We start from the raw sequence: 23,662 nt of genomic DNA, 5'->3' as shown, positions 1-23,662 counted from the left end.
AGGGCAGTCAGTTATCCTGGAAACAGGGCGGTCAGTTACCCCGGAAGCAGGGCGGTCAGTTACCCTGGAAACAGGTGAGTCAGTTACCCCAGAAACAGGGAGATCAGTTACCCTGGACACAGGGCCGTCAGTTACCCCGGAAACAGGGCGTCAGTTACTCTGGAAGCAGGTCGATCAGTTACACTGGAAATACGGCAGTCAGTTATCCCGGAAACAGGGTGATCAGTTACTCTGGAAACTGGGCAGTCAGATATCCTGGAAACAGGGCTGTCTGTTATCCCGGAAAAAGGGTGATCAGTTACCCAGGAAACTGGGCAGTCAGTTACCCCGGAAACAGGGCGGTCAGTTAGCCTGGAAAGAAGGCAGTCAGTTACCCTGGAAACTGGGCAGTCAGTTACCCCGGAAACAGGGTTTTTAGTTACCCTGGAAACAGGGCAGTCAGTTACCCCGGAAACAGGGCGTTCAGTTGCCCTGGAAACAGGGCAGTCAGTTACCCCGGAAACAGGGTGATCATTTACCCCGGAAACTGTGTGATCAGTTACCCCGGAAACAGGGCAGTTAGTTATCCCTGAAACAGGGTGATCAGTCACTCTGGAAACAGGGCAGTCAGATATCCCGGGAACAGGGCAGTCTGTTATCCCGGAAAAAGGGTAATCAGTTACCCAGGAAACTGGGCAGTCAGTTACCCTGGAAACAGGGCAGTCAATTACCCCGGAAACAGGGCTGCCAGTTACCCTGGAAACAGGGCAGTCAGTATCCCCGGAAACTGGGCAGTCAGTTATCCTGGAAACAGGGCATTCAGTCACCCTGGAAACAGGTTAGTCAGTTACTCCGGAAACAGGGAGAACAGTTACCCCGGAATCAGAGCCGTCAGTTCCCCTGGAAACTGGGCATTAAGTTACCCTGGAAACCGGGCAGTCAGTTACCCTGGAAACAGGGCAGTCAGTTATCCGGGAAACAGGGCAGACAGTTATCCTGGAAACAGGGCCGTCAGTTACCCAGGAAATAGGGCGGTCAGTTATCCTGGAAACAGGGCAGTCAGTTACCATGGAAGCAGGGAGATCAGTTACCCCGGAAACAGGGCGGTCAGTTACCCTGGAAACAGGGCAGTCAGTTACCCCGGAAACAGGGCAGTCAGTTAACCTGGAAACAGGGGAGTCAGTTATTCTGGAAACAGGGCAGTCAGTTATCCTGGAAACAGGGCCGTCAGTTCCCCTGGAAACAGGGCAGTCAGTTACACCGGAAACAGGGAGATCAGTTACCCCGGAAACAGGGCAGTCAGTTACCCTGGAAACAGGGCAGTCAGTTATCCTGGAAACAGGGTGGTCAGTTACCCTGGAAACAGGGTGGTCAGTTACCCCGGAAACATGGTGATCAGTTATCCTGGAAATGGTGCGGACATTTACCCCGGAAACAGGGCGGTCAGTTACCCCGGAAACAGGGTGGTTAGTAACCCTGGAAACTGATTATTCAGTTACCCCGGAAACAGGGTGATCAGTTATCCTGGAAACAGGGCGGCCAGTTACCCTGGAAACAGGGCAGTCAGTTACCCAGGAAACAGAGCAGTCAGTTACCCTGGAAACAGGGCAGTCAGTTATCCCGGAAACAGGGCAGTCAGTTATCCCGGAAACAGGGTGTTCATTTACCCTGGAAACAGAGCAGTCAGTTACCCCGGAAACAGGGCAGTCAGTTACCCTGGAAACAGGGCAGTCAGTTATCCCAGAAACAGGGCAGTCAGTTATCCCGGAAACAGGGTGATCAGTTTCCCTGGAAACTGGGCAGTCAGTTACCCTGGAAACAGGGCAGTTAGTTACCCCAGAAACAGGGCAGTCAGTTACCCTGGAAACTGGGCAGTCAGTTACCGTGGAAACGGGGGAGTCAGTTATCCCGGAAACAGTGTGATTAGTTACCCTGGAAGCTGGGCAGTCAGTTAACCTGGAAACAGGGCAGTCAATTACCCCAGAAACAGGGTGATCGGTTACCCTGGAAAGTGGGCAGTCAGTTACCCTGGAAACAGGGCAGTCTGTTACCCCAGAATCAGGGCGGTCAGTAACCCTCAAAACAGATTACACAGTTACCCCGGAAACAAGGTGATCTGTTATCCTGGAAACAGGGTGGTCAGTTACCCCGGAAACAGGGTGATCAGTTATGCTGGAAACAGTGCGGTCAGTTACCCCGGAAACAGGGCAGTCAGTTACCCCGGAAGCAGGGCGGTCAGTAACCCTGGAATCAGATTAGTCAGTTACCCCGGAAACAGGGTGATCAGTTATCCTGGAAACAGGGCGGCCAGTTACCCTGGAAACAGGGCAGTCAGTTACCCCGGAAACAGAGCAGTCAGTTACCCTGGAAACAGGGCAGTCAGTTATCCCGGAATCAGGGCAGTCAGTTATCCCGGAAACAGGGTGTTCAGCTACCCTGGAAACAGGGCAGTCAGTTACCCCGGAAACAGGGCGGTCAGTTACCCTGAAAAGAAGGCAGTCAGTTACCCTGGAAACTGGGCAGTCAGTTACCCCGGAAACAGGGTTTTTAGTTACCCTGGAAACAGGGCAGTCAGTTACCCCGAAAACACGGCGTTCAGTTGCCCTGGAAACAGGGCAGTCAGTTACCCCGGAAACAGGGTGATCATTTACCCCGGAAACTGTGTGATCAGTTACCCCGGAAACAGGGCAGTTAGTTATCCCTGAAACAGGGTGATCAGTCACTCTGGAAACAGGGCAGTCAGATATCCCGGAAACAGGGCAGTCTGTTATCCCGGAAAAAGGGTAATCAGTTACCCAGGAAACTGGGCAGTCAGTTACCCTGGAAACAGGGCAGTCAGTTACCCCGGAAACAGGGCTGCCAGTTACCCTGGAAACAGGGCAGTCAGTATCCCCGGAAACTGGGCAGTCAGTTATCCTGGAAACAGGGCATTCAGTCACCCTGGAAACAGGTTAGTCAGTTACCCCGGAAACAGGGAGAACAGTTACCCCGGAATCAGAGCCGTCAGTTCCCCTGGAAACAGGGCATTCAGTTACCCTGGAAACCGGGCAGTCAGTTACCCTGGAAACAGCGCAGTCAGTTATCCTGGAAACAGGGCAGACAGTTATCCTGGAAACAGGGCCGTCAGTTACCCAGGAAATAGGGCGGTCAGTTATCCTGGAAACAGGGCAGTCAGTTACCCCGGAAGCAGGGAGATCAGTTACCCCGGAAACAGGGCGGTCAGTTACCCTGGAAACAGGGCAGTCAGTTACCCCGGAAACAGGGCAGTCAGTTAACCTGGAAACAGGGGTGTCAGTTATTCTGGAAACAGGACAGTCAGTTATCCTGGAAACAGGGCCGTCAGTTCCCCTGGAAACAGGGCAGTCAGTTACACCGGAAACAGGGAGATCAGTTACCCCGGAAACAGGGCAGTCAGTTACCCTGGAAGCAGGGCAGTCAGTTATCTTGGAAACAGGGTGGTCAGTTACCCTGGATACAGGGTGGTCAGATACCCCGGAAACATGGTGATCAGTTATCCTGGAAATGGTGCGGACATTTACCCCGGAAACAGGGCGGTCAGTTACCCCGGAAACAGGGCGGTTAGTAACCCTGGAAACAGATTATTCAGTTACCCCGGAAACAGGGTGATCAGTTATCCTGGAAACAGGGCGGCCAGTTACCATGGAAACAGGGCAGTCAGTTACCCAGGAAACAGAGCAGTCAGTTACCCTGGAAACAGGGCAGTCAGTTATCCCGGAAACAGGGCAGTCAGTTATCCCGGAAACAGGGTGTTCATTTACCCTGGAAACAGAGCAGTCAGTTACCCCGGAAACAGGGCAGTCAGTTACCCTGGAAACAGGGCAGTCAGTTATCCCAGAAACAGGGCAGTCAGTTATCCCGGAAACAGGGTGATCAGTTTCCCTGGAAACAGGGCAGTCAGTTATCCTGGAAACAGGGTGGTCAGTTACCCTGGAAACAGGGTGGTCAGTTACCCCGGAAACATGGTGATCAGTTATCCTGGAAATGGTGCGGACATTTACCCCGGAAACAGGGCGGTCAGTTACCCCGGAAACAGGGTGGTTAGTAACCCTGGAAACAGATTATTCAGTTACCCCGGAAACAGGGTGATCAGTTATCCTGGAAACAGGGCGGCCAGTTACCCTGGAAACAGGGCAGTCAGTTACCCAGGAAACAGAGCAGTCAGTTACCCTGGAAACAGGGCAGTCAGTTATCCCGGAAACAGGGCAGTCAGTTATCCCGGAAACAGGGTGTTCATTTACCCTGGAAACAGAGCAGTCAGTTACCCCGGAAACAGGGCAGTCAGTTACCCTGGAAACAGGGCAGTCAGTTATCCCAGAAACAGGGCAGTCAGTTATCCCGGAAACAGGGTGATCAGTTTCCCTGGAAACTGGGCAGTCAGTTACCCTGGAAACAGGGCAGTCAGTTACCCCGGAAACAGGGCAGTCAGTTACCCTGGAAACTGGGCAGTCAGTTACTGTGGAAACGGGGGAGTCAGTTATCCCGGAAACAGTGTGATTAGTTACCCTGGAAGCTGGGCAGTCTGTTAACCTGGAAACAGGGCAGTCAGTTACCCCAGAAACAGGGTGATCGGTTACCCTGGAAACTGGGCAGTCAGTTACCCTGGAAACAGGGCAGTCTGTTACCCCAGAATCAGGGCGGTCAGTAACCCTCAAAACAGATTACACAGTTACCCCGGAAACAGGGTGATCTGTTATCCTGGAAACAGGGTGGTCAGTTACCCCGGAAACAGGGTGATCAGTTATGCTGGAAACAGTGCGGTCAGTTACCCCGGAAACAGGGCAGTCAGTTACCCCGGAAACAGGGCGGTCAGTAACCCTGGAATCAGATTAGTCAGTTACCACGGAAACAGGGTGATCAGTTATCCTGGAAACAGGGCGGCCAGTTACCCTGGAAACAGGGCAGTCAGTTACCCCGGAAACAGGGCGGCCAGTTACCCTGGAAACAGGGCAGTCAGTTACCCCGGAAACAGAGCAGTCAGTTACCCTGGAAACTGGGCAGTCAGTTACCCCGGAAACAGGGTTTTTAGTTACCCTGGAAACAGGGCAGTCAGTTACCTCGAAAACAGGGCGTTCAGTTGCCCTGGAAACAGGGCAGTCAGTTACCCCGGAAACAGGGTGATCATTTACCCCGGAAACTGTGTGATCAGTTACCCCGGAAACAGGGCAGTTAGCTATCCCTGAAACAGGGTGATCAGTCACTCTGGAAACAGGGCAGTCAGATATCCCAGAAACAGGGCAGTCTGTTATCCCGGAAAAAGGGTAATCAGTTACCCAGGAAACTGGGCAGTCAGTTACCCTGGAAACAGGGCAGTCAGTTACCCCGGAAACAGGGCTGCCAGTTACCCTGGAAACAGGGCAGTCAGTATCCCCGGAAACTGGGCAGTCAGTTATCCTGGAAACAGGGCATTCAGTCACCCTGGAAACAGGTTAGTCAGTTACCCCGGAAACAGGGAGAACAGTTACCCCGGAATCAGAGAAGTCAGTTCCCCTGGAAACAGGGCATTCAGTTACCCTGGAAACCGGGCAGTCAGTTACCCTGGAAACAGGGCAGTCAGTTATCCTGGAAACAGGGCAGACAGTTATCCTGGAAACAGGGCCGTCAGTTACCCAGGAAATAGGGCGGTCAGTTATCCTGGAAACAGGGCAGTCAGTTACCCCGGAAGCAGGGAGATCAGTTACCCCGGAAACAGGGCGGTCAGTTACCCTGGAAACAGGGCAGTCAGTTACCCCGGAAACAGGGCAGTCAGTTAACCTGGAAACAGGGGTGTCAGTTATTCTGGAAACAGGACAGTCAGTTATCCTGGAAACAGGGCCGTCAGTTCCCCTGGAAACAGGGCAGTCAGTTACACCGGAAACAGGGAGATCAGTTACCCCGGAAACAGGGCAGTCAGTTACCCTGGAAACAGGGCAGTCAGTTATCCTGGAAACAGGGTGGTCAGTTACCCTGGATACAGGGTGGTCAGATACCCCGGAAACATGGTGATCAGTTATCCTGGAAATGGTGCGGACATTTACCCCGGAAACAGGGCGGTCAGTTACCCCGGAAACAGGGCGGTTAGTAACCCTGGAAACAGATTATTCATTTACCCCGGAAACAGGGTGATCAGTTATCCTGGAAACAGGGCGGCCAGTTACCCTGGAAACAGGGCAGTCAGTTACCCAGGAAACAGAGCAGTCAGTTACCCTGGAAACAGGGCAGTCAGTTATCCCGGAAACAGGGCAGTCAGTTATCCCGGAAACAGGGTGTTCATTTACCCTGGAAACAGGGCAGTCAGTTACCCCGGAAACAGGGCAGTCAGTTACCCTGGAAACAGGGCAGTCAGTTATCCCAGAAACAGGGCAGTCAGTTATCCCGGAAACAGGGTGATCAGTTTCCCTGGAAACTGGGCAGTCAGTTACCCTGGAAACAGGTTAGTCTGTTACCCCAGAAACAGGGAGATCACTTACACTTGAAACTGGGCAGTCAGTTACCATGGAAACAGGGGAGTCAGTTATCCCGGAAACAGTGTGATTAGTTACCCTGGAAACTGGGCAGTCAGTTAACCTGGAAACAGGGCAGTCAGTTACCCCAGAAACAGGGTGATCGGTTACCCTGGAAACTGGGCAGTCAGTTACCCTGGAAACAGGGCAGTCTGTTACCCCAGAATCAGGGCGGTCATTAACCCTCAAAACAGATTACACAGTTACCCCGGAAACAGGGTGATCTGTTATCCTGGAAACAGGGTGGTCAGTTACCCCGGAAACAGGGTGATCAGTTATGCTGGAAACAGTGCGGTCAGTTACCCCGGAAACAGGGCAGTCAGTTACCCCGGAAACAGGGCGGTCAGTAACCCTGGAATCAGATTAGTCAGTTACCCCGGAAACAGGGTGATCAGTTATCCTGGAAACAGGGCGGCCAGTTACCCTGGAAACAGGGCAGTCAGTTACCCCGGAAACAGAGCAGTCAGTTACCCTGGAAACAGGGCAGTCAGTTATCCCGGAATCAGGGCAGTCAGTTATCCCGGAAACAGGGTGTTCAGTTACCCTGGAAACAGGGCAGTCAGTTACCCCGGAAACAGGGCAGCCAGATACCCTGGAAACAGGGCAGTCAGTTATCCCAGAAAATGGGCAGTCAGTTATCCCGGAAAAAGGGTGATCAGTTACCCTGGAAACTGTTCAGTCAATTACACTGGAAACAGGGCAGTCAGTTACCGCAGAAACAGGGCAGTCAGTTACCCTGGAAACTGGGCAGTCAGTTACCCTGGAAACAGGGCAGTCAGTTACCCAGGAAACAGGGCAGTCAGTTATCCCGGAATCAGAGCAGTCAGTTACCCCGGAAACAGGGCAACCAGTTACCCTGGAAACAGGGCAGTCAGTTATCCCGGAAACAGGGCAGTCAGTTATCCCGGAAACAGGGTGATCAGTTACCCTGGAAACTGGGCAGTCAATTACCCTGGAAACAGGGCAGTCCGTTACCCCGGAAAGGGGGCAGTTATTTACCCAGGAAACTGGGCAGTCAGTTACCCTGGAAACAGGGTAGTCAGTTATCCCGGAAACAGGGTGATCAGTTACCCTGGAATCTGGGCAGTCAGTTACCCTGGAAACAGGGCAGTCAGTTACCCCGGAAACAGGGCGGTCAGTAACCTTCGAAACAGATTACACAGTTACCCCGGAAACAGGGCGGTCTGTTACCCTGGAAACAGGGCAGTCAGTTACCCCGGAAACAGGGTGATCAGTTATCCTGGAAACAGGGCGGCCAGTTACCCTGGAAACAGGGCAGTCAGTTACCCCGGAAACAGGGCAGTCAGTTACCCTGGAAACAGGGCAGTCAGTTATCCTGGAAACAGGGCAGTCAGTTATCCCGGAAACAGGGTGATCAGTTACCCTGGAAACTGGGCAGTCATTTACCCTGGAAACAGGGCAGTCAGTTACCCCGGAAACAGGGCGGTCAGTTACCCTGGAAACTGGGCAGTCAGTTACCCTGGAAACGGGGGAGACAGTTATCCCGGAAACAGTGTGATTAGTTACGCTGGAAACTGGGCAGTCATTTAACCTGGAAAAAGGGCAGTCAGTTACCCCAAAAACAGGGTGATCAGTTACCCTGGAAACTGGGCAGTCAGTTACCCTGGAAACAGGGCAGTCTTTTACCCCAGAAACAGGGCGGTCAGTATCCCTTAAAACAGATTACACAGTTACCCCGGAAACAGGGTGATCCGTTAACCTGGAAACAGGGCGGTCAGTTACCTCGGAAACAGGGCAGTCAGTTACCCCGGAAACAGGGCAGTCTGTAACCCTGGAATCAGATTAGTCAGTTACCCCGGAAAGAGGGTGATCAGTTATCCTGGAAACAGGGCGGCCAGTTACCCTGGAAACAGGGCAGTCAGTTACCCCGGAAACAGAGCAGTCAGTTACCCTGGAAACAGGGCAGTCAGTTATCCCGGAATCAGGGCAGTCAGTTATCCCGGAAACAGGGTGATCAGTTACCCTGGAAACTGGGCAGTCATTTACCCTGGAAACAGGGCAGTCAGTTACCCCGGAAACAGGGCGGTCATTAACCCTCGAAGCAGATTACGCAGTTACCCCAGAATCAGGGCAGTCAGTTATCCCGGAAACAGGGTGATCAGTTACCCTGAAAACTGGGCAGTCATTTACCCAGGAAACAGAGCAGTCAGTTACCCTGGAAACAGGGCAGTCAGTTATCACGGAAACAGGGTGTACAGTTACCCTGGAATCAGGGCAGTCAGTTATCACGGAAACAGGGTGTACAGTTACCCTGGAAACAGGGCAGTCAGTTACCCGGGAAACAGGGCAGTCAGTTAGCCTGGAAACAGGGCAGTCAGTTATCCCGGAAACAGGGCAGTCAGTTATCCCGGAAACAGGGTGATCAGTTACCCTGGAAACTGGGCAGTCAATTACCCTGGAAACAGGGCAGTCCGTTACCCCGGAAAGAGGGCAGTTATTTACCCAGGAAACTGGGCAGTCAGTTACCCTGGAAACAGGGTAGTCAGTTACCCTGGAAACAGGGCAGTCTGTTATCCCGGAATCAGGGCAGTCAGTTATCCCGGAAACAGGGTGATCAGTTCCCCTCGAAACTGGGCAGTCATTTACCCTGGAAACAGGGCAGTCAGTTACCCCAGAAACAGGGCGGTCAGTAACCCTCGAAACAGATTACACAGTTACCCCGGAAACAGGGCGGTCAGTTACCCTGGAAACAGGGCAGTCAGTTACCCCGGAAACAGGGTGATCAGTTACCCTGGAAACTGTGCAGTCAGTTACCCTGGAAAGTGGGCGGTCAGTTACCCCGGAAACAGGGTGATCAGTTAGCCAGGAAACAGGGCAGTCAGTTATCCTGGAAACAGGGTGGTCAGTTACCCGGAAACAGGGCGCTCAGTTACCCTGGAAACAGTTTAGTCAGTTACCCCAGAAACAGGGAGATCAGTTACCCTTGAAACTGGGCAGTCACTTACCCTGGAAACAGGGCAGTCAGTTATCCCGGAAACAGGGTGTTCAGTTACCCAGGAAACCGGGCAGTCAGTTACCCCGGAAACAGGGCGGTCAGTTACCCTGGAAACAGGGTGGTCAGTTACCCCGGAAACAGGGAGATCACTTACACTTGAAACTGGGCAGTCAGTTACCATGGAAACAGGGGAGTCAGTTATCCCGGAAACAGTGTGATTAGTTACCCTGGAAACTGGGCAGTCAGTTAACCTGGAAACAGGGCAGTCAGTTACCCCAGAAACAGGGTGATCGGTTACCCTGGAAACTGGGCAGTCAGTTACCCTGGAAACAGGGCAGTCTGTTACCCCAGAATCAGGGCGGTCATTAACCCTCAAAACAGATTACACAGTTACCCCGGAAACAGGGTGATCTGTTATCCTGGAAACAGGGTGGTCAGTTACCCCGGAAACAGGGTGATCAGTTATGCTGGAAACAGTGCGGTCAGTTACCCCGGAAACAGGGCAGTCAGTTACCCCGGAAACAGGGCGGTCAGTAACCCTGGAATCAGATTAGTCAGTTACCCCGGAAACAGGGTGATCAGTTATCCTGGAAACAGGGCGGCCAGTTACCCTGGAAACAGGGCAGTCAGTTACCCCGGAAACAGAGCAGTCAGTTACCCTGGAAACAGGGCAGTCAGTTATCCCGGAATCAGGGCAGTCAGTTATCCCGGAAACAGGGTGTTCAGTTACCCTGGAAACAGGGCAGTCAGTTACCCCGGAAACAGGGCAGCCAGATACCCTGGAAACAGGGCAGTCAGTTATCCCAGAAAATGGGCAGTCAGTTATCCCGGAAAAAGGGTGATCAGTTACCCTGGAAACTGTTCAGTCAATTACACTGGAAACAGGGCAGTCAGTTACCGCAGAAACAGGGCAGTCAGTTACCCTGGAAACTGGGCAGTCAGTTACCCTGGAAACAGGGCAGTCAGTTACCCAGGAAACAGGGCAGTCAGTTATCCCGGAATCAGAGCAGTCAGTTACCCCGGAAACAGGGCAACCAGTTACCCTGGAAACAGGGCAGTCAGTTATCCCGGAAACAGGGCAGTCAGTTATCCCGGAAACAGGGTGATCAGTTACCCTGGAAACTGGGCAGTCAATTACCCTGGAAACAGGGCAGTCCGTTACCCCGGAAAGGGGGCAGTTATTTACCCAGGTAACTGGGCAGTCAGTTACCCTGGAAACAGGGTAGTCAGTTATCCCGGAAACAGGGTGATCAGTTACCCTGGAATCTGGGCAGTCAGTTACCCTGGAAACAGGGCAGTCAGTTACCCCGGAAACAGGGCGGTCAGTAACCTTCGAAACAGATTACACAGTTACCCCGGAAACAGGGCGGTCTGTTACCCTGGAAACAGGGCAGTCAGTTACCCCGGAAACAGGGTGATCAGTTATCCTGGAAACAGGGCGGCCAGTTACCCTGGAAACAGGGCAGTCAGTTACCCCGGAAACAGGGCAGTCAGTTACCCTGGAAACAGGGCAGTCAGTTATCCTGGAAACAGGGCAGTCAGTTATCCCGGAAACAGGGTGATCAGTTACCCTGGAAACTGGGCAGTCATTTACCCTGGAAACAGGGCAGTCAGTTACCCCGGAAACAGGGCGGTCAGTTACCCTGGAAACTGGGCAGTCAGTTACCCTGGAAACGGGGGAGACAGTTATCCCGGAAACAGTGTGATTAGTTACGCTGGAAACTGGGCAGTCATTTAACCTGGAAAAAGGGCAGTCAGTTACCCCAAAAACAGGGTGATCAGTTACCCTGGAAACTGGGCAGTCAGTTACCCTGGAAACAGGGCAGTCTTTTACCCCAGAAACAGGGCGGTCAGTATCCCTCAAAACAGATTACACAGTTACCCCGGAAACAGGGTGATCCGTTAACCTGGAAACAGGGCGGTCAGTTACCTCGGAAACAGGGCAGTCAGTTACCCCGGAAACAGGGCAGTCTGTAACCCTGGAATCAGATTAGTCAGTTACCCCGGAAAGAGGGTGATCAGTTATCCTGGAAACAGGGCGGCCAGTTACCCTGGAAACAGGGCAGTCAGTTACCCCGGAAACAGAGCAGTCAGTTACCCTGGAAACAGGGCAGTCAGTTATCCCGGAATCAGGGCAGTCAGTTATCCCGGAAACAGGGTGATCAGTTACCCTGGAAACTGGGCAGTCATTTACCCTGGAAACAGGGCAGTCAGTTACCCCGGAAACAGGGCGGTCATTAACCCTCGAAACAGATTACGCAGTTACCCCAGAATCAGGGCAGTCAGTTATCCCGGAAACAGGGTGATCAGTTACCCTGAAAACTGGGCAGTCATTTACCCAGGAAACAGAGCAGTCAGTTACCCTGGAAACAGGGCAGTCAGTTATCATGGAAACAGGGTGTACAGTTACCCTGGAATCAGGGCAGTCAGTTATCACGGAAACAGGGTGTACAGTTACCCTGGAAACAGGGCAGTCAGTTACCCGGGAAACAGGGCAGTCAGTTAGCCTGGAAACAGGGCAGTCAGTTATCCCGGAAACAGGGCAGTCAGTTATCCCGGAAACAGGGTGATCAGTTACCCTGGAAACTGGGCAGTCAATTACCCTGGAAACAGGGCAGTCCGTTACCCCGGAAAGAGGGCAGTTATTTACCCAGGAAACTGGGCAGTCAGTTACCCTGGAAACAGGGTAGTCAGTTACCCTGGAAACAGGGCAGTCTGTTATCCCGGAATCAGGGCAGTCAGTTATCCCGGAAACAGGGTGATCAGTTCCCCTCGAAACTGGGCAGTCATTTACCCTGGAAACAGGGCAGTCAGTTACCCCAGAAACAGGGCGGTCAGTAACCCTCGAAACAGATTACACAGTTACCCCGGAAACAGGGCGGTCAGTTACCCTGGAAACAGGGCAGTCAGTTACCCCGGAAACAGGGTGATCAGTTACCCTGGAAACTGTGCAGTCAGTTACCCTGGAAAGTGGGCGGTCAGTTACCCCGGAAACAGGGTGATCAGTTAGACAGGAAACAGGGCAGTCAGTTATCCTGGAAACAGGGTGGTCAGTTACCCGGAAACAGGGCGCTCAGTTACCCTGGAAACAGTTTAGTCAGTTACCCCAGAAACAGGGAGATCAGTTACCCTTGAAACTGGGCAGTCACTTACCCTGGAAACAGGGCAGTCAGTTATCCCGGAAACAGGGTGTTCAGTTACCCAGGAAACCGGGCAGTCAGTTACCCCGGAAACAGGGCGGTCAGTTACCCTGGAAACAGGGTGGTCAGTTACCCCGGAAACAGGGTGATCAGTTATGCTGGAAACAGTGCGGTCAGTTACCCCAAAAACAGGGCAGTCAGTTACCCCGGAAACAGGGCGGTCAGTAACCCTGGAATCAGATTAGTCAGTTACCCCGGAAACAGGGTGATCAGTTATCCTGGAAACAGGGCGGCCAGTTACCCTGGAAACAGGGCAGTCTGTTATCCCGGAATCAGGGCAGTCAGTTATCCCGGAAACAGGGTGTTCAGTTACCCTGGAAACAGGGCAGTCAGTTACCCCGGAAACAGGGCAGCCTGTTACCCTGGAAACAGGGCAGTCAGTTATCCCGGAAACAGGGCAGTCATTTAACCCGGAAAAAGGGTGATCAGTTACCCTGGAAACTGGGCAGTCAATTACACTGGAAACAGGGCAGTCAGTTACCCTAGAAACTGGGCAGTTAGTTACCCTGGAAACAGGGTAGTCAGTTACCCAGGAAACAGAGCAGTCAGTTACCCTGGAAACAGGGCAGTCAGTTATCCCGGAATCAGGGCAGTCAGTTATCCCGGAAACAGGGTGTGCAGTTACCCTGGAAACAGGGCGGTCAGTTACCCCGGAAACAGGGCAGCCAGTTCGCCTGGAAACAGGGCAGTCAGTTATCCCGGAAACAGGGCAGTCAGTTATCCCGGAAACAGGGTGATCAGTTACCCTGGAAACTGGGCAGTCAATTACCCTGGAAACAGGGCAGTCCGTTACCCCGGAAAGAGGGCAGTTATTTACCCAGGAAACAGGGTGATCAGTTATCCTGGAAACAGGGCGGCCAGTTACCCCGGAAACAGAGCAGTCAGTTACCCTGGAAACAGGGCAGTCAGTTATCCCGGAATCAGGGCAGTCAGTTATCCCGGAAACAGGGTGATCAGTTACCCTGGAAACTGGGCAGTCAGTTACCCTGGAAACAGGGCAGTCAGTTACCCCGGAAACAGGGCGGTCAGTAACCCTCGAAACAGATTACACAGTTACCCCGGAAACAGGGCGGTCAGTTACCCTGGAAACAGGGCAGTCAGTTATCCCGGAAACAGGGCAGTCAGTTAACCCGGAAAAAGGGTGATCAGTTACCCTGGAAACTGGGCAGTCAATTACACTGGAAACAGGGCAGTCAGTTACCCCAGAAACTGGGCAGTTAGTTACCCTGGAAACAGGGTAGTCAGTTACCCAGGAAACAGAGCAGTCAGTTACCCTGGAAACAGGGCAGTCAGTTATCCCGGAATCAGGGCAGTCAGTTATCCCGGAAACAGGGTGTACAGTTACCCTGGAAACAGGGCGGTCAGTTACCCCGGAAACAGGGCAGCCAGTTAGCCTGGAAACAGGGCAGTCAGTTATCCCGGAAACAGGGCAGTCAGTTATCCCGGAAACAGGGTGATCAGTTACCCTGGAAACTGGGCAGTCAATTACCCTGGAAACAGGGCAGTCCGTTACCCCGGAAAGAGGGCAGTTATTTACCCAGGAAACAGGGTGATCAGTTATCCTGGAAACAGGGCGGCCAGTTACCCTGGAAACAGGGCAGTCAGTTACCCCGGAAACAGAGCAGTCAGTTACCCTGGAAACAGGGCAGTCAGTTATCCCGGAATCAGGGCAGTCAGTTATCCAGGAAACAGGGTGATCAGTTACCCTGGAAACTGGGCAGTCAGTTACCCTGGAAACAGGGCAGTCAGTTACCCCGGAAACAGGGCGGTCAGTAACCCTCGAAACAGATTACACAGTTACCCCGGAAACAGGGCGGTCAGTTACCCTGGAAACAGGGCAGTCAGTTACCCCGGAAACAGGGTGATCAGTTACCCTGGAAACTGTGCAGTCAGTTACCCTGGAAAGTGGGCAGTCAGTTACCCTGGAAACAGGGCGGTCAGTTACCCCGGAAACAGGGTGATCAGTTAGCCTGGAAACAGGTCAGTCAGTTATCCTGGAAACAGGGTGGTCAGTTACCCGGAAACAGGGCGGTCAGTTACCCTGGAAACAGTTTAGTCAGTTACCCCAGAAACAGTGAGATCAGTTACCCTTGAAACTGGGCAGTCACTTACCCTGGAAACAGGGCAGTCAGTTATCCCGGAAACAGGGTGTTCAGTTACCCAGGAAACCGGGCAGTCAGTTACCCCGGAAACAGGGCGGTCACTTACCCTGGAAACAGGGCAGTCAGTTACCCCGGAAACAGGGTTTTCAGTTACCCTGGAAACAGGGCAGTCAGTTACCCCGGAAACAGGGCGTTCAATTGCCCTGGAAACAGAGCAGTCAGTTACCCCGGAAACAGGGTGATCATTTACCCCGGAAACTGTGTGATCAGTTACCCCGGTAACAGACAGTTAGTTATCCCTGAAACAGGGTGATCAGTCACTCTGGAAACAGGGCAGTCAGATATCCCGGAAACAGGGCAGTCTGTTATCCCGGAGAAAGGGTAATCAGTTACCCAGGAAACTGGGCAGTCAGTTACCCTGGAAACAGGGCAGTCAGTTACCCCGGAAACAGAGCTGCCAGTTACCCTGGAAACAGGGCAGTCAGTATCCCCGGAAACTGGGCAGTCAGTTATCCTGGAAACAGGGCATTCAGTCACCCTGGAAACAGGTTAGTCAGTTACGCCGGAAACAGGGTGATCAGTTACCCCGGAATCAGAGCCGTCAGTTCCCCTGGAAACAGGGCATTCAGTTACCCTGGAAACGGGGCAGTCAGTTATGCCGGAAACAGGGCGGTCAGTAACCCTCGAAACAGATTACACAGTTACCCCGGAAACAGGGCGGTCAGTTACCCTGGAAACAGGGCAGTCTATTACCCCGGAAACAGGGTGATCTGTTATCCTGGAAACAGGAACATGGCGGCCAGTTACCCTGGAAACAGGGCAGTCAGTTACCCTGGAAACAGAGCAGTCAGTTACCCTGGAAACAGGGCAGTCAGTTATCCCGGAAACAGGGCAGTCAGTTATCCCGGAAACAGGGTGTTCATTTAACCTGGAAACAGGGCAGTCAGTTACCCCGGAAACAGGGCAGTCAGTTACCCTGGATACAGGGCAGTCAGTTATCCCGGAAACAGGGCAGTCAGTTATCCCGGAAAAAGGGTGATCAGTTTCCCTGGAAACTGGGCAGTCAGTTACCCTGGAAACAGGGCAGTCAGTTACCCCGGAAACAGGGCAGTCAGTTACCCTGGAAACTGGGCAGTCAGTTACCCTGGAAACGGGGAAGTCAGTTATCCCGGAAACAGTGTGATTAGTTACCCTGGAAAGTGGGCAGTCAGTTACCCTGGAAACAGGGCAGTCTGTTACCCCAGAAGCAGGGCGGTCAGTAACCCTCAAAACAGATTACACAGTTACCCCGGAAACAGGGTGATCAGTTAACCTGGAAACAGGGCGGTCAGTTACCTCAGAAACAGGGCAGCCAGTTACCCCGGAAACAGGGCGGTCAGTAACCCTGGAATCAGATTAGTCAGTTACCCCGGAAACAGGGTGATCAGTTATCCTGGAAACAGGGCGGCCAGTTACCCTGGAAACAGGGCAGTCAGTTACCCCGGAAACAGAGCAGTCAGTTACCCTGGAAACAGGGCAGTCAGTTATCCCGGAATCAGGGCAGTCATTTATCCCGGAAACAGGGTGATCAGTTACCCTGGAAACTGGGCAGTCAGTTACCCTGGAAACAGGGCAGTCAGTTACCCCGGAAACAGGGCGGTCAGTAACCCTCGAAACAGCTTACACAGTTACCCCAGAAACAGGGCGGTCAGTTACCCTGGAAACAGGGCAGTCAGTTACCCCGGAAACAGGGTGATCAGTTACCCTGGAAACTGTGCAGTCAGTTACCCTGGAAAGTAGGCAGTCAGTTACCCTGGAAACAGGGCGGTCAGTTACCCCGGAAACAGGGTGATCAGTTATCCTGGAAACAGGGCGGCCAGTTACCCTGGAAACAGGGCAGTCAGTTACCCCGGAAACAGAGCAGTCAGTTACCCTGGAAACAGGGCAGTCAGTTATCCCGGAATCAGGGCAGTCATTTATCCCGGAAACAGGGTGATCAGTTACCCTGGAAACTGGGCAGTCAGTTACCCCGGAAACAGGGCGGTCAGTAACCCTCGAAACAGCTTACACAGTTACCCCGGAAACAGGGCGGTCAGTTACCCTGGAAACAGGGCAGTCAGTTACCCCGGAAACAGGGTGATCAGTTACCCTGGAAACTGTGCAGTCAGTTACCCTGGAAAGTAGGCAGTCAGTTACCCTGGAAACAGGGCGGTCAGTTACCCCGGAAACAGGGTGATCAGTTAGCCTGGAAACAGGGCAGTCAGTTATCCTGGAAACAGGGTGGTCAGTTACCCCGGAAACAGGGTGGTCAGTGACCCTGGAAACAGATTAGTCAGTTACCCCAGAAACAGGGTGATCAGCTATCCTGGAAACAGGGCGGCCAGTTACCCTGGAAACAGGGCAGTCAGTTACCCGGGAAACAGGGCAGCCAGTTAGCCTGGAAACAGGGCAGTCAGTTATCCCTGAAACAGGGCAGTCAGTTATCCCGGAAACAGGGTGATCAGTTACCCTGGAAACTGGGCAGTCAATTACCCTGGAACCAGGGCAGTCCGTTACCCCGGAAAGAGTGCAGTTATTTACCCAGGAAACTGGGCAGTCAGTTACCCTGGAAACAGGGTAGTCAGTTATCCCGGAAACAGGGTGATCAGTTACCCTGGAAACTGGGCAGTCTGTTACCCTGGAAACAGGGCAGTCAGTTACCCCGGAAACAGAGCAGTCAGTTACCCTGTATACAGGGCAGTCAGTTATCCCGGAAACAGGGCAGTCAGTTATCCCGGAAAAAGGGTGATCAGTTTCCCTGGAAACTGGGCAGTCAGTTACCCTGGAAACAGGGCAGTCAGTTACCCCGGAAACAGGGCAGTCAGTTACCCTGGAAACTGGGCAGTCAGTTACCCTGGAAACGGGGAAGTCAGTTATCCCGGAAACAGTGTGATTAGTTACCCTGGAAAGTGGGCAGTCAGTTACCCTGGAAACAGGGCAGTCTGTTACCCCAGAAGCAGGGCGCTCAGTAACCCTCAAAACAGATTACACAGTTACCCCGGAAACAGGGTGATCAGTTAACCTGGAAACAGGGCAGCCAGTTACCCCGGAAACAGGGCGGTCAGTAACCCTGGAATCAGATTAGTCAGTTACCCCGGAAACAGGGTGATCAGTTATCCTGGAAACAGGGCGGCCAGTTACCCTGGAAACAGGGCAGTCAGTTACCCAGGAAACAGAGCAGTCAGTTACCCTGGAAACAGGGCAGTCAGTTATCCCGGAATCAGGGCAGTCATTTATCCCGGAAACAGCGTGATCAGTTACCCTGGAAACTGGGCAGTCAGTTACCCTGGAAACAGGGCAGTCAGTTACCCCGGAAACAGGGCGGTCAGTTACCCTGGAAACAGGGCAGTCAGTTACCCCGGAAACAGGGTGATCAGTTACCCTGGAAACTGTGCAGTCAGTTACCCTGGAAAGTAGGCAGTCAGTTACCCTGGAAACAGGGCGGTCAGTTACCCCGGAAACAGGGTGATCAGTTATCCTGGAAACAGGGCGGCCAGTTACCCTGGAAACAGGGCAGTCAGTTACCCCGGAAACAGAGCAGTCAGTTACCCTGGAAACAGGGCAGTCAGTTATCCCGGAATCAGGGCAGTCATTTATCCCGGAAACAGGGTGATCAGTTACCCTGGAAACTGGGCAGTCAGTTACCCTGGAAACAGGGCAGTCAGTTACCCCGGAAACAGGGCGGTCAGTAACCCTCGAAACAGCTTACACAGTTACCCCGGAAACAGGGCGGTCAGTTACCCTGGAAACAGGGCAGTCAGTTACCCCGGAAACAGGGTGATCAGTTACCCTGGAAACTGTGCAGTCAGTTACCCTGGAAAGTAGGCAGTCAGTTACCCTGGAAACAGGGCGGTCAGTTACCCCGGAAACAGGGTGATCAGTTAGCCTGGAAACAGGGCAGTCAGTTATCCTGGAAACAGGGTGGTCAGTTACCCCGGAAACAGGGTGGTCAGTGACCCTGGAAACAGATTAGTCAGTTACCCCAGAAACAGGGTGATCAGCTATCCTGTAAACAGGGCGGCCAGTTACCCTGGAAACAGGGCAGTCAGTTACCCGGGAAACAGGGCAGCCAGTTAGCCTGGAAACAGGGCAGTCAGTTATCCCGGAAACAGGGCAGTCAGTTATCCCGGAAACAGGGTGATCAGTTATCCTGGAAACTGGGCAGTCAATTACCCTGGAAACAGGGCAGTCCGTTACCCCTGAAAGAGGGCAGTTATTTACCCAGGAAACTGGGCAGTCAGTTACCCTGGAAACATGGTAGTCAGTTATCCCGGAAACAGGGTGATCAGTTACCCTCGAAACTGGGCAGTCAGTTATCCCGGAATCAGGGCCGTCAGTTATCCCGGAAACAGGGTGATCAGTTACACTAGAAACTGGGCAGTCATTTACCCATGGAAACAGGGCAGTCAGTTACCCCGGAAACAGGGCGGTCAGTAACCCTCGAAACAGATTACACAGTTACCCCGGAAACAGGGCGGTCAGTTACCCTGGAAACAGGGCAGTCAGTTACCAAGGAAACAGGGTGATCAGTTACCCTGGAAACTGTGCAGTCAGTTACCCTGGAAGTGGGCAGTCAGTTACCCTGGAAACAGGGCGGTCAGTTACCCCGGAAACAGGGTGATCAGTTAGCCAGGAAACAGGGCAGTCAGTTATCCTGGAAACAGGGTGGTCATTTACCCGGAAACAGGGCGCTCAGTTACCCTGGAAACAGTTTAGTCAGTTACCCCAGAAACAGGGAGATCAGTTACCCTTGAAACTGGGCAGTCACTTACCCTGGAAACAGGGCAGTCAGTTATCCCGGAAACAGGGTGTTCAGTTACCCAGGAAACCGGGCAGTCAGTTACCCCGGAAACAGGGCGGTCACTTACCCTGGAAACAGGGCAGTCAGTTACCCCGGAAACAGGGTTTTCAGTTACCCTGGAAACAGGGCAGTCAGTTACCCCGGAAACAGGGCGTTCAGTTGCCCTGGAAACAGAGCAGTCAGTTACCCCGGAAACAGGGTGATCATTTACCCCGGAAACTGTGTGATCAGTTACCCCGGAAACAGGGCAGTTAGTTATCCCTGAAACAGGGTGATCAGTCACTCTGGAAACAGGGCAGTCAGATATCCCGGAAACAGGGCAGTCTGTTATCCCGGAGAAAGGGTAATCAGTTACCCAGGAAACTGGGCAGTCAGTTACCCTGGAAACAGGGCAGTCAGTTACCCCGGAAACAGAGCTGCCAGTTACCCTGGAAACAGGGCAGTCAGTATCCCTGGAAACTGGGCAGTCAGTTATCCTGGAAACAGGGCATTCAGTCACCCTGGAAACAGGTTAGTCAGTTACGCCGGAAACAGGGTGATCAGTTACCCCGGAATCAGAGCCGTCAGTTCCCCTGGAAACAGGGCATTCAGTTAACCTGGAAACAGGGCGGTCAGTTACCTCAGAAACAGGGCAGCCAGTTACCCCGGAAACAGGGCGGTCAGTAACCCTGGAATCAGATTAGTCAGTTACCCCGGAAACAGGGTGATCAGTTATCCTGGAAACAGGGCGGCCAGTTACCCTGGAAACAGGGCAGTCAGTTACCCCGGAAACAGAGCAGTCAGTTACCCTGGAAACAGGGCAGTCAGTTATCCCGGAATCAGGGCAGTCATTTATCCCGGAAACAGGGTGATCAGTTACCCTGGAAACTGGGCAGTCAGTTACCCTGGAAACAGGGCAGTCAGTTACCCCGGAAACAGGGCGGTCAGTAACCCTCGAAACAGCTTACACAGTTACCCCAGAAACAGGGCGGTCAGTTACCCTGGAAACAGGGCAGTCAGTTACCCCGGAAACAGGGTGATCAGTTACCCTGGAAACTGTGCAGTCAGTTACCCTGGAAAGTAGGCAGTCAGTTACCCTGGAAACAGGGCGGTCAGTTACCCCGGAAACAGGGTGATCAGTTATCCTGGAAACAGGGCGGCCAGTTACCCTGGAAACAGGGCAGTCAGTTACCCCGGAAACAGAGCAGTCAGTTACCCTGGAAACAGGGCAGTCAGTTATCCCGGAATCAGGGCAGTCATTTATCCCGGAAACAGGGTGATCAGTTACCCTGGAAACTGGGCAGTCAGTTACCCCGGAAACAGGGCGGTCAGTAACCCTCGAAACAGCTTACACAGTTACCCCGGAAACAGGGCGGTCAGTTACCCTGGAAACAGGGCAGTCAGTTACCCCGGAAACAGGGTGATCAGTTACCCTGGAAACTGTGCAGTCAGTTACCCTGGAAAGTAGGCAGTCAGTTACCCTGGAAACAGGGCGGTCAGTTACCCCGGAAACAGGGTGATCAGTTAGCCTGGAAACAGGGCAGTCAGTTATCCTGGAAACAGGGTGGTCAGTTACCCCGGAAACAGGGTGGTCAGTGACCCTGGAAACAGATTAGTCAGTTACCCCAGAAACAGGGTGATCAGCTATCCTGGAAACAGGGCGGCCAGTTACCCTGGAAACAGGGCAGTCAGTTACCCGGGAAACAGGGCAGCCAGTTAGCCTGGAAACAGGGCAGTCAGTTATCCCTGAAACAGGGCAGTCAGTTATCCCGGAAACAGGGTGATCAGTTACCCTGGAAACTGGGCAGTCAATTACCCTGGAACCAGGGCAGTCCGTTACCCCGGAAAGAGTGCAGTTATTTACCCAGGAAACTGGGCAGTCAGTTACCCTGGAAACAGGGTAGTCAGTTATCCCGGAAACAGGGTGATCAGTTACCCTGGAAACTGGGCAGTCTGTTACCCTGGAAACAGGGCAGTCAGTTACCCCGGAAACAGAGCAGTCAGTTACCCTGGATACAGGGCAGTCAGTTATCCCGGAAACAGGGCAGTCAGTTATCCCGGAAAAAGGGTGATCAGTTTCCCTGGAAACTGGGCAGTCAGTTACCCTGGAAACAGGGCAGTCAGTTACCCCGGAAACAGGGCAGTCAGTTACCCTGGAAACTGGGCAGTCAGTTACCCTGGAAACGGGGAAGTCAGTTATCCCGGAAACAGTGTGATTAGTTACCCTGGAAAGTGGGCAGTCAGTTACCCTGGAAACAGGGCAGTCTGTTACCCCAGAAGCAGGGCGCTCAGTAACCCTCAAAACAGATTACACAGTTACCCCGGAAACAGGGTGATCAGTTAACCTGGAAACAGGGCAGCCAGTTACCCCGGAAACAGGGCGGTCAGTAACCCTGGAATCAGATTAGTCAGTTACCCCGGAAACAGGGTGATCAGTTATCCTGGAAACAGGGCGGCCAGTTACCCTGGAAACAGGGCAGTCAGTTACCCAGGAAACAGAGCAGTCAGTTACCCTGGAAACAGGGCAGTCAGTTATCCCGGAATCAGGGCAGTCATTTATCCCGGAAACAGCGTGATCAGTTACCCTGGAAACTGGGCAGTCAGTTACCCTGGAAACAGGGCAGTCAGTTACCCCGGAAACAGGGCGGTCAGTTACCCTGGAAACAGGGCAGTCAGTTACCCCGGAAACAGGGTGATCAGTTACCCTGGAAACTGTGCAGTCAGTTACCCTGGAAAGTAGGCAGTCAGTTACCCTGGAAACAGGGCGGTCAGTTACCCCGGAAACAGGGTGATCAGTTATCCTGGAAACAGGGCGGCCAGTTACCCTGGAAACAGGGCAGTCAGTTACCCCGGAAACAGAGCAGTCAGTTACCCTGGAAACAGGGCAGTCAGTTATCCCGGAATCAGGGCAGTCATTTATCCCGGAAACAGGGTGATCAGTTACCCTGGAAACTGGGCAGTCAGTTACCCTGGAAACAGGGCAGTCAGTTACCCCGGAAACAGGGCGGTCAGTAACCCTCGAAACAGCTTACACAGTTACCCCGGAAACAGGGCGGTCAGTTACCCTGGAAACAGGGCAGTCAGTTACCCCGGAAACAGGGTGATCAGTTACCCTGGAAACTGTGCAGTCAGTTACCCTGGAAAGTAGGCAGTCAGTTACCCTGGAAACAGGGCGGTCAGTTACCCCGGAAACAGGGTGATCAGTTAGCCTGGAAACAGGGCAGTCAGTTATCCTGGAAACAGGGTGGTCAGTTACCCCGGAAACAGGGTGGTCAGTGACCCTGGAAACAGATTAGTCAGTTACCCCAGAAACAGGGTGATCAGCTATCCTGTAAACAGGGCGGCCAGTTACCCTGGAAACAGGGCAGTCAGTTACCCGGGAAACAGGGCAGCCAGTTAGCCTGGAAACAGGGCAGTCAGTTATCCCGGAAACAGGGCAGTCAGTTATCCCGGAAACAGGGTGATCAGTTACCCTGGAAACTGGGCAGTCAATTACCCTGGAAACAGGGCAGTCCGTTACCCCTGAAAGAGGGCAGTTATTTACCCAGGAAACTGGGCAGTCAGTTACCCTGGAAACATGGTAGTCAGTTATCCCGGAAACAGGGTGATCAGTTACCCTCGAAACTGGGCAGTCAGTTATCCCGGAATCAGGGCCGTCAGTTATCCCGGAAACAGGGTGATCAGTTACACTAGAAACTGGGCAGTCATTTACCCATGGAAACAGGGCAGTCAGTTACCCCGGAAACAGGGCGGTCAGTAACCCTCGAAACAGATTACACAGTTACCCCGGAAACAGGGCGGTCAGTTACCCTGGAAACAGGGCAGTCAGTTACCAAGGAAACAGGGTGATCAGTTACCCTGGAAACTGTGCAGTCAGTTACCCTGGAAGTGGGCAGTCAGTTACCCTGGAAACAGGGCGGTCAGTTACCCCGGAAACAGGGTGATCAGTTACCCTGGAAACAGTTTAGTCAGTTACCCCAGAAACAGGGAGATCAGTTACCCTTGAAACTGGGCAGTCACTTACCCTGGAAACAGGGCAGTCAGTTATCCCGGAAACAGGGTGTTCAGTTACCCAGGAAACCGGGCAGTCAGTTACCCCGGAAACAGGGCGGTCACTTACCCTGGAA

This window comes from Heterodontus francisci, chromosome 43 (genome assembly GCF_036365525.1).
Source record: "Heterodontus francisci isolate sHetFra1 chromosome 43, sHetFra1.hap1, whole genome shotgun sequence".
NCBI classification, from domain to species: domain Eukaryota; kingdom Metazoa; phylum Chordata; class Chondrichthyes; order Heterodontiformes; family Heterodontidae; genus Heterodontus; species Heterodontus francisci.
This window is presented reverse-complemented; position numbering follows the sequence as displayed.